Genomic DNA, 7,815 nt, shown 5'->3' with positions numbered 1-7,815 from the left:
TGTATAAGTTTACTTCTTTCCACTAAATAGTCTTATTTTCACTGGAATTGGTTGCATAAAGAAAGCTTGATTCAAGCCTGCTATAAAAGCTCAAATTCTACTTTCTGTAGATCCTCAGCTTGGACTTAGATACTTCATTTTTTGTGTGTGTGAATATGAAAAACAAGTAAGAGTTATTGAAAATAACAAGATCAGTGAGATGGCAAGTAAAATTTTAGGTTAAACAGGAAGAACTTCTTACTGTGAAGTGGTAGGATGAGGCATTGGTACCCAAAGGACTGAGAAGAGCTCTGCTCCTGGGATTTCTAAAAGCAATCTCAATGCTGGAGCATAAGAGTGAATGAATCTCAGCCATTAAGGGTATACATCACACATTTTTGGGGTAAAGATACAATATATTCTGTTATTCTTATCAAATGCTCTTTGCTTCTTACTTTCTTTCTGGTGGCCTTCTATGAAAAATGAGCATGTGATCTGAGACAGCCAGCATGGCTTCACCATGGGAAAGTCATGCTTAACCAATCTGGTGGCCTTCTACGATGGAGTGATGGCATTGGTGGACAAAGGGAAGGCGACCAATGTCATTTACCTGGACTTGAGCAAGGCCTTTGATATGGTCCCCCATCACATCCTTATCTCCAAATTGGAGGGTTGTGGATTTGATGGACTGACCACTCAATGGATAAGAAATTGGTTGAAAGGCCACAGACAAGAGGGTGGTGATTAATGGTTCTGTGTCCAGGTGGAGACTGTAATGAGTGGTGTCCCCCAGGGGTCTGTCTTGGGACCGGTGCTCTTTAACATCTTTATCAATGACATCGATGATGGAATCGAGTGCACCCTCAGCAAGTTTGCTGTTGACACCAAGCTGAGTGGAGCAATTGACACAGTGGAAGGAAGGGATGCCATTCAGAGGGACCTCAACAGACTTGAAAGGTGGGCCTGGGTGAACCTAATGAGGTTCAACATCAAAGTGCAAGGTTTTGCACTTGGGCCTGAGGAATCCAAGGCATTTATACAGACTGGAAGGAGCAGTCTTTAAGAGCAGCCCTGCAGAGAAGACCTAGGGGTCCTGATGGATGAAAAACTCAACATGAGCCAGCAGTGTGCTCCTGCAGCTCAGAAAGCAAATGGTATCCTGCACTCCATCAGAAGAAGGGTGATTGTTCCTCTCTACTCTGCTCTTGTGAGGCCCCATCTGGAGTACTGTGTCCAGGTCTGGAGCCCCCAGTACACAAAAGACAGAGAGCTGTTGGAGAGGGTCCAGAGCAGAGCCACAAAGATGATCAGGGGACTGGAGCACTTCCCCTACAAAGACAGGCTGAGGGAGCTGAGCTTGTTCATCCTGGAGAAAAGAAGGCTGCGGGGTGACCTCACTGCAGCCTTTCAATATCTAAAGGGAGCCTACAAGCAGGAGGGGAATCAACTCTTTGAAAGGGTAGATAACAGCAGGACAAGGGGAAATGTTGTTTAAGTTGAGGGAGGGAAGATTTAGGATGGATGTCAGGGGGAAATTCTTTACAGAGAGTGGTGAGGTGCTGGAACAGCTGCCCAGAGAGGCTGCGGATGCCCCGTCCCTGGAGGTGTTCAAGGCCAGGTTGGATGGGGTGCTGGGCAACCTGATCTAGTATTAAATGGAGAGGTTGGTGGCCATGCATTTGGCAGGGGGGTTGGAGATTCATGATCCTTGAGGTACCTTCCAACTCAGGTCATTCCATGATTCTGTGAAGGCTCACCTGTATCCAAAGATCTAGGATTGCAAGAAAGACTCCACAAAGCAGGAATCCCCAGGAAGAGATTCTTCCCCTGTGGCAGACAGCCCTTAAATGGGGTCTAGGAATTGCCTTCACCTGTGCTCCCAGGTCTGACTCAGTCCTTGCCTCAGGTGATCAGTCAATGGCTCAGGCTGTGACTCAACAGTTCCCAAACACCAGACAGCTAATTTTATTTAAATATATAAAAAAAGTTTTCCATGTTGACTGGTTTATTTTGCCACAGTTCTGTACTTGATCTGTACCAAAATGGTGTTACATTCAGGTATCACCAAGACATGGACTGAGTTGCTTTGAACAGAAGTAGTACTGGTCACCACCCCACAATGTGGCTTGTATTAGGAGGAAAATTAAAGTCTTTTGGGAAAAGATGACCCAAGAGGACTATTGTGTTTTTATTTCTTGTTATCTTTTTTGTGGTAATGGTTTCTCTTCTACATGTATGAGTTGGGGGGCTGGAGATTCATGATCCTTGAGGTCCCTTCCAACCCTGGCCATTCTGTGATTCTGTGATGTATTTTACTCCATTTACTCCCTCTGATGACATCAGCGTTCTCCTGTGAATCCTGGAGATACCTGGGTCTGAAAGCAGTTTGAGAGAGAGAAGGAAAATGTCTGAGTCCCACTGAAATCCTATGAGAGCAAAGCCCCAGCCTTCAGTCCTGCTGTTTTATTTTGTCTTTTATTCCTTCAGAATGGAATTAATAGCTCTTTGATCAATACAAAAGGATTCAGATATGACTTCTAGCTCACAGACTGATGATTACTGAAATTTGGGAAGAAATGTAGCAAAAGGATCCCTCAATACCTGAGTTGTTCTTATGCCTTCTGTGTAATCACCAGTTGAGTTTTGCTTTAGTTGCTGTGACTTACACTAAGTATATAATAATGTTCAATGTTCATTAACCAGCTCACTAGTTTTATGATAAAACACTCTGTTGCTCATCTAAAGCCAGAACAGAAATCCTTAAATAGTGTACAATTGTTTTCACTTGTCAGAGGATAGAAAACCATATGAAACCCTTCTGTAGGATCCTCCCTGAGGCAAAGGAAGAAAAAAGTCCAATATATAAATAAATTCCTATCTTGCAAACAATCCACATGGATTCACGTAGACCTTGGGGAAGTATTTTTGTGTAGTCCCTGTATCTATGTACAAGGCAGAGCCCTTTGACTTGATCAGAGGAAGGCTGTGACTAAGGTATATGGTTTATTATTTTTTAAAAGGACATCTTCCCTACACTTAGGATGCTCATCAGTGTTTCTGTAAGGCTGATGGAGATGGTATGACTCTCCCATGGAAATGGAGCGATCAGAGGAAGGCATCACTGCTGCTGTTGAGCAAGAGTCACCACCAGACATGTAAGTCTTCTGCTCTCTTCTGCCTCTAAGGCTTTCTCTTTCCTTCACCATTCCTCCAAATCATTATTTTTCTCTTCAAGGACTGAATCATGGCGCTTTGCCGGCGTCCTTGTTAAGATCTCCACTAGAAAAATGCTTTTGCTTAAGAAAATAACATCACAGGAAAGGCCATGGCAACACAAACACTTATTTTGCCAGAACACATTCATACTGGATGGGTGGGTAGTTCAGATGGCCATGAACACTTAATAAAGCTCATTTTTCTATAATTCCCCAGAGCACATTCTTTAAAAAAAAAAAAATAATAATAATAAAAGAAAACCAACAAAAACCAGCTATCATAGAGAGACAGGCACTTTAGTGGAAACTTCCAGATATAAAACAAATATGACTACTTATATTTCATAATTTCTTTTTGTCACCTTAGCAATCTAGGGAAGGCAATTTCCAGCTTAAACAGACTGTATCTTATTATGCCTTTCCAACTTTTCAGCCTTTTCTTTCTTACTTTTCTGTCCAAAATCCTAATAACAGCCTGTAACACATTTACATTCCTGCATTCTTGCCCCTGTTTTGTTGGGTACACAGTATTCCTTCTTCTCTTTTTTTCCCCTCTCTCTCCCTTTGGTAATATAATCTTTCCGCATTTTTCCAGGCTTGGACAAACAGAGATGTTTTCAGTCTCCAGTTAGTGTTTAAACCAAGAGAGAGAGGGGGGAAAAAAAAAAGAAAAAAAAAAGCCTCTGGCTTTCAGACATGCATTTAAAACATATGCCAAGAGCAGCAGCACAAACTTAGGATGAGAAAGACAAAGCTGTCTACCAAATTTTGTAGCTCTGGAGACTTTAAGACCAGAATGAACCAACAGATCTATTGGTTGGACCTGATCTATTTATTGTTTGTCACAGCTATTAAGTTTTATCCATTCATCACCATATTTAGAAATGCAACTATTTTGAACTTCCAGAAAAGCACACTGTTTCAAAGTAAGAACATCAAGAGGTAGAAAATCAACCACTTCCCCTGGCATTGATATGCATTGATAAAAGCACGCGTAACTTCTCATTGGAACTTGCTGGCTTATAGCACCTGCTACTTATTTTCCCCTCTTTCTATCATATTAAAGAGCTTTTATGTCCCAGATAACACAGAGAAGTTTTTTTATGAACTCACCTAGTCATGGAGGGTCTATCTTTGTACAGAGTGAACACACTGTGTGGTTAACACTTGCAGTTACATGAGATCCCTGTGCTGCCATAATGCCCCGCTGAATGTAGACAAAGCAGTTGGCTGTGTCTCCTTCTCCTCCTTTACTCCTGGCCACATATTCTTACTGCTTCTCTTGGACCAGGTTTGCTGATTGTCTCACTGTACAAAGAGATAAGTGAACCCTCTCTACTCGAGATATTTCCAATTTTCCAATATTTCCTCTAGCCTTGAAACAGAGTTTGTGTGTGTATTCTGCATCTTCTTCCCATTTTCAACAATGACTTTAACATATTAATGCCAAACCGCATGAAATCTGACCCACTGTTTCTACTTTCAGGTCACAGATGAAAGCTACCAGTAAGCTACTGAGTCTAACACTGGTTGCTCTGGAGTGCTGCCCAAAATATTCCCTTTGCTAATGATCTCCTTCTTACCCTTGTTTTCTGAGACCTACCGTCTTGATCATTCTTCAGATACCTTACACAAATTCCATTAATTTCAAATAATGTCATTTTTCTTAAACTTCAAAGATACAAGAATGATTTTATTCTACCACGTCTCAACAGTTACGTATACTTGATGAAATTTGAAATTGGATCTGTCTGAAACATCCAGTATTACATTAACTATATTGACTTCCTGGTAGATTTGTCCAAACTGCGCCAATATATGTTGTGTTTCATTCCACTGTGTCACTAGCACCAAGGTTTACTTAGTAGGCTGCAGCATTACCTCTTCTATCACTTTCCCTGGTACACGCACTTTCTGGACACAGCTGGACCCTCTTCCAGCTGATCTGCCTCTGGTTTTCAAAACCTTGAGGTACTTGCTACAAAACTGTAGTTGTTATTACATTTTTCACTTTATGAAGTGCCTGGTAAGTCTACACACTATAGCACACATCACATGCATTTTAAAAGCATAACTGCTCTTAATTTGGATAACCTGAGAATTACAGTGTACATTTACTATACAGAGCTTCTTCACTATCCTACATCACTTTTTACAAGCAGATGCCATGTCATCTGGAGTTATCTAGGACACTTCTCTCAGAGCTGTAGCCATGGAGTGTCTCCTGTCCAGCTCACTTTCTCAGATCTCTGCTGACGCGGCAGCTAACTCAGATCTCTAACTCAGATTCTATGATTTCAGTCTCATTCTCCATAAAATCCTTCCATCTCTTTCTCAAGTACCTTAACATCCTTGAGCCTTTTCCATTTCATCTATTCATTGACAGCATTCCTTGTTTTCGTTGAAGTCCAATTCCCCTGCTGAAACATTCGGAATAAAGAGCTGATCTGACTTCCTTAACAGATTAATTGCTTAGTCAAACAATAAGATATAAAACAAAACATTCCCCTTTAGTCCTAAGGTCAGATACAAAGGCTTTGGTAGAAAAAATGCATATATATTCATATGCCAGCATTAAGAACGCACCAAAGATTAAAAGTTTTCATCACATAGACAAGATTTTGTCGATTACCACAACTACAATGAATTGTATTTTTGACTGATGTAATCATTAATCAATTAATTGTTCAAAGACAGAGAAAACTAATGTGATTTAAAATGTTATTTTGAGCTGCCTGTAGAGTCATGGAGAAAATGCTGCAGAAGTATAAGTGAGTTCATGTTTAGAATATTATAATGGATCTTTTTCTCTCTAGGGAATGCGATGGGTGTAACCACTGTAGCATAAGCTATTCCACAATAGTTGCTCCTAAATAACTCCTTGCAGCTTTTAGAATAGCACAGAAATAGCTGCATGAGAGTTGTATCAGTCAATTTCCTTGTGTAGACAAAACCTTCTGTAAACAGGATGTCTTGGCACATGGTCTACTTTAATGTAAGCTTTCATTTTGGAGAAAATGGATCTATCATGGATATCAGCACAGCATATCAGCTAGGAAAATGGAAAGACTCCATAGACTTAGGGTTTTTTTTGTCTCTGTTTTCCATGAACCACGTTATTGTCTCTTCTCGGTCCTTAATTGTTGTATTATGATCTTTCTGGCCTCCGGCTCTTTGTTTTAATGATTAAACAGAACTTGCATTTTTTTGAGGTCAGAATGATAATATGATAGTCCCTTTGAAGGGATTTGGTCATACAGCAGTAATGCACTGTGATATTATCAGAACCTTAATTTTGACTGTTGGCAATATAATCACTGAAAAACCCTACATGTTTTTTAAAACTTTAAATATCTATCTAGTGGATAGAAGAACCAGCAGTAACAAACAAAACAAGGCTAAACAAGCAGAAGGCTCATTCGGTTTCCTTTCCGGAGCACAGTGGGCAATTACTAAAAAGCAGTACAGCTGTTAAGTGGTTCCTCTGAAGGACAGCATTCTTACTACATAGCCCCTCCTGTCTATGATTGCCATCCAGAAGTAGCTTCCAAAATAACTAATACAATTCTGCCTGAGTCTGAGATTCTTGGTAAGCCAGTGATTTTAGTAGTCACTGTCAGTCATGTGGGATTCAACTCCTGAGGGTTACTCACTCCAACATTTTTGGGCACCTGTCTGGAGATCAAAACCAATTTTTGGCAGTATTTGCTTTGCTTCTTCTCATGGACTACAAGGAACGTTGGAACACCAGCTTAGATTTAGAGAACTATCTTTAAAACATCTAAAGCTAGATAAGTTCCCACACCCTTGTGGCTTGTTCTACCTTTGAATTACACACATGCCAGACGTAATGTTGAACATTAGAAATCAAATAAATCACAACGTGCTGCCTTGGAAATTCGTAGTATTATACCAGACTTCAACAGAAACAAAAAGGAAAAAAAAAAAAGAGAATACCATGACTGGTATCATTCAGAACAGATTTTTACTTCCTGAGGTCAGGCCCTACTTCTACAAATCTCTTCTCAGTTAGTCTGACTGACTTCATTTTGTTTAGGGCTCACTTTGTGAGAGGCACATAAAATCAACTACTTTTGAATTTGTTAGAACAGATTCTCAGTGAACATCCTTAACAAATATGTAGAAGATGAAATATGTTACTAGAATTTGCCAATGATGCTAAGCAGCATCGTTACAAAAGTGTGAGGGTAGTGGACTAATAAACAGCTCTTAGCCTTTCTGCAGCACTTTCCAAGATGACATATTAATGTAGTTCACAAACAGTGGTTTAGCCTCTTTATCTCTGGAAAGATAATTACATAATGAATGTAGTCTATTGATAAGAAAACTGGCCTATGGGCAAATGAGTGACTGGTGCAAGATTATGCACAGAAGAGGTGTGGTACTGAGTATGAATAGCAGTTTGCAAGGAAATTGTTGCTTGACTGACACACGAGTCATTTTAAGGAATCAGCAGAGCTTGCACTGTGAGAATGACCTCTATTTTTGCAGCGTGGTTTATGACAAAACACATCTTCTGTGGATTGACTGAGGGCAGAACACTCTACTGAGAACAACTGGCTAAGCATACACACCCTAAGCTCATGGCAATAAAGGTGCA

The sequence above is a fragment of the Phasianus colchicus genome, chromosome 5 (assembly GCF_987193195.1).
Source record: "Phasianus colchicus chromosome 5, bPhaCol1.hap1.1, whole genome shotgun sequence".
Taxonomy (NCBI): domain Eukaryota; kingdom Metazoa; phylum Chordata; class Aves; order Galliformes; family Phasianidae; genus Phasianus; species Phasianus colchicus.
This window is presented reverse-complemented; position numbering follows the sequence as displayed.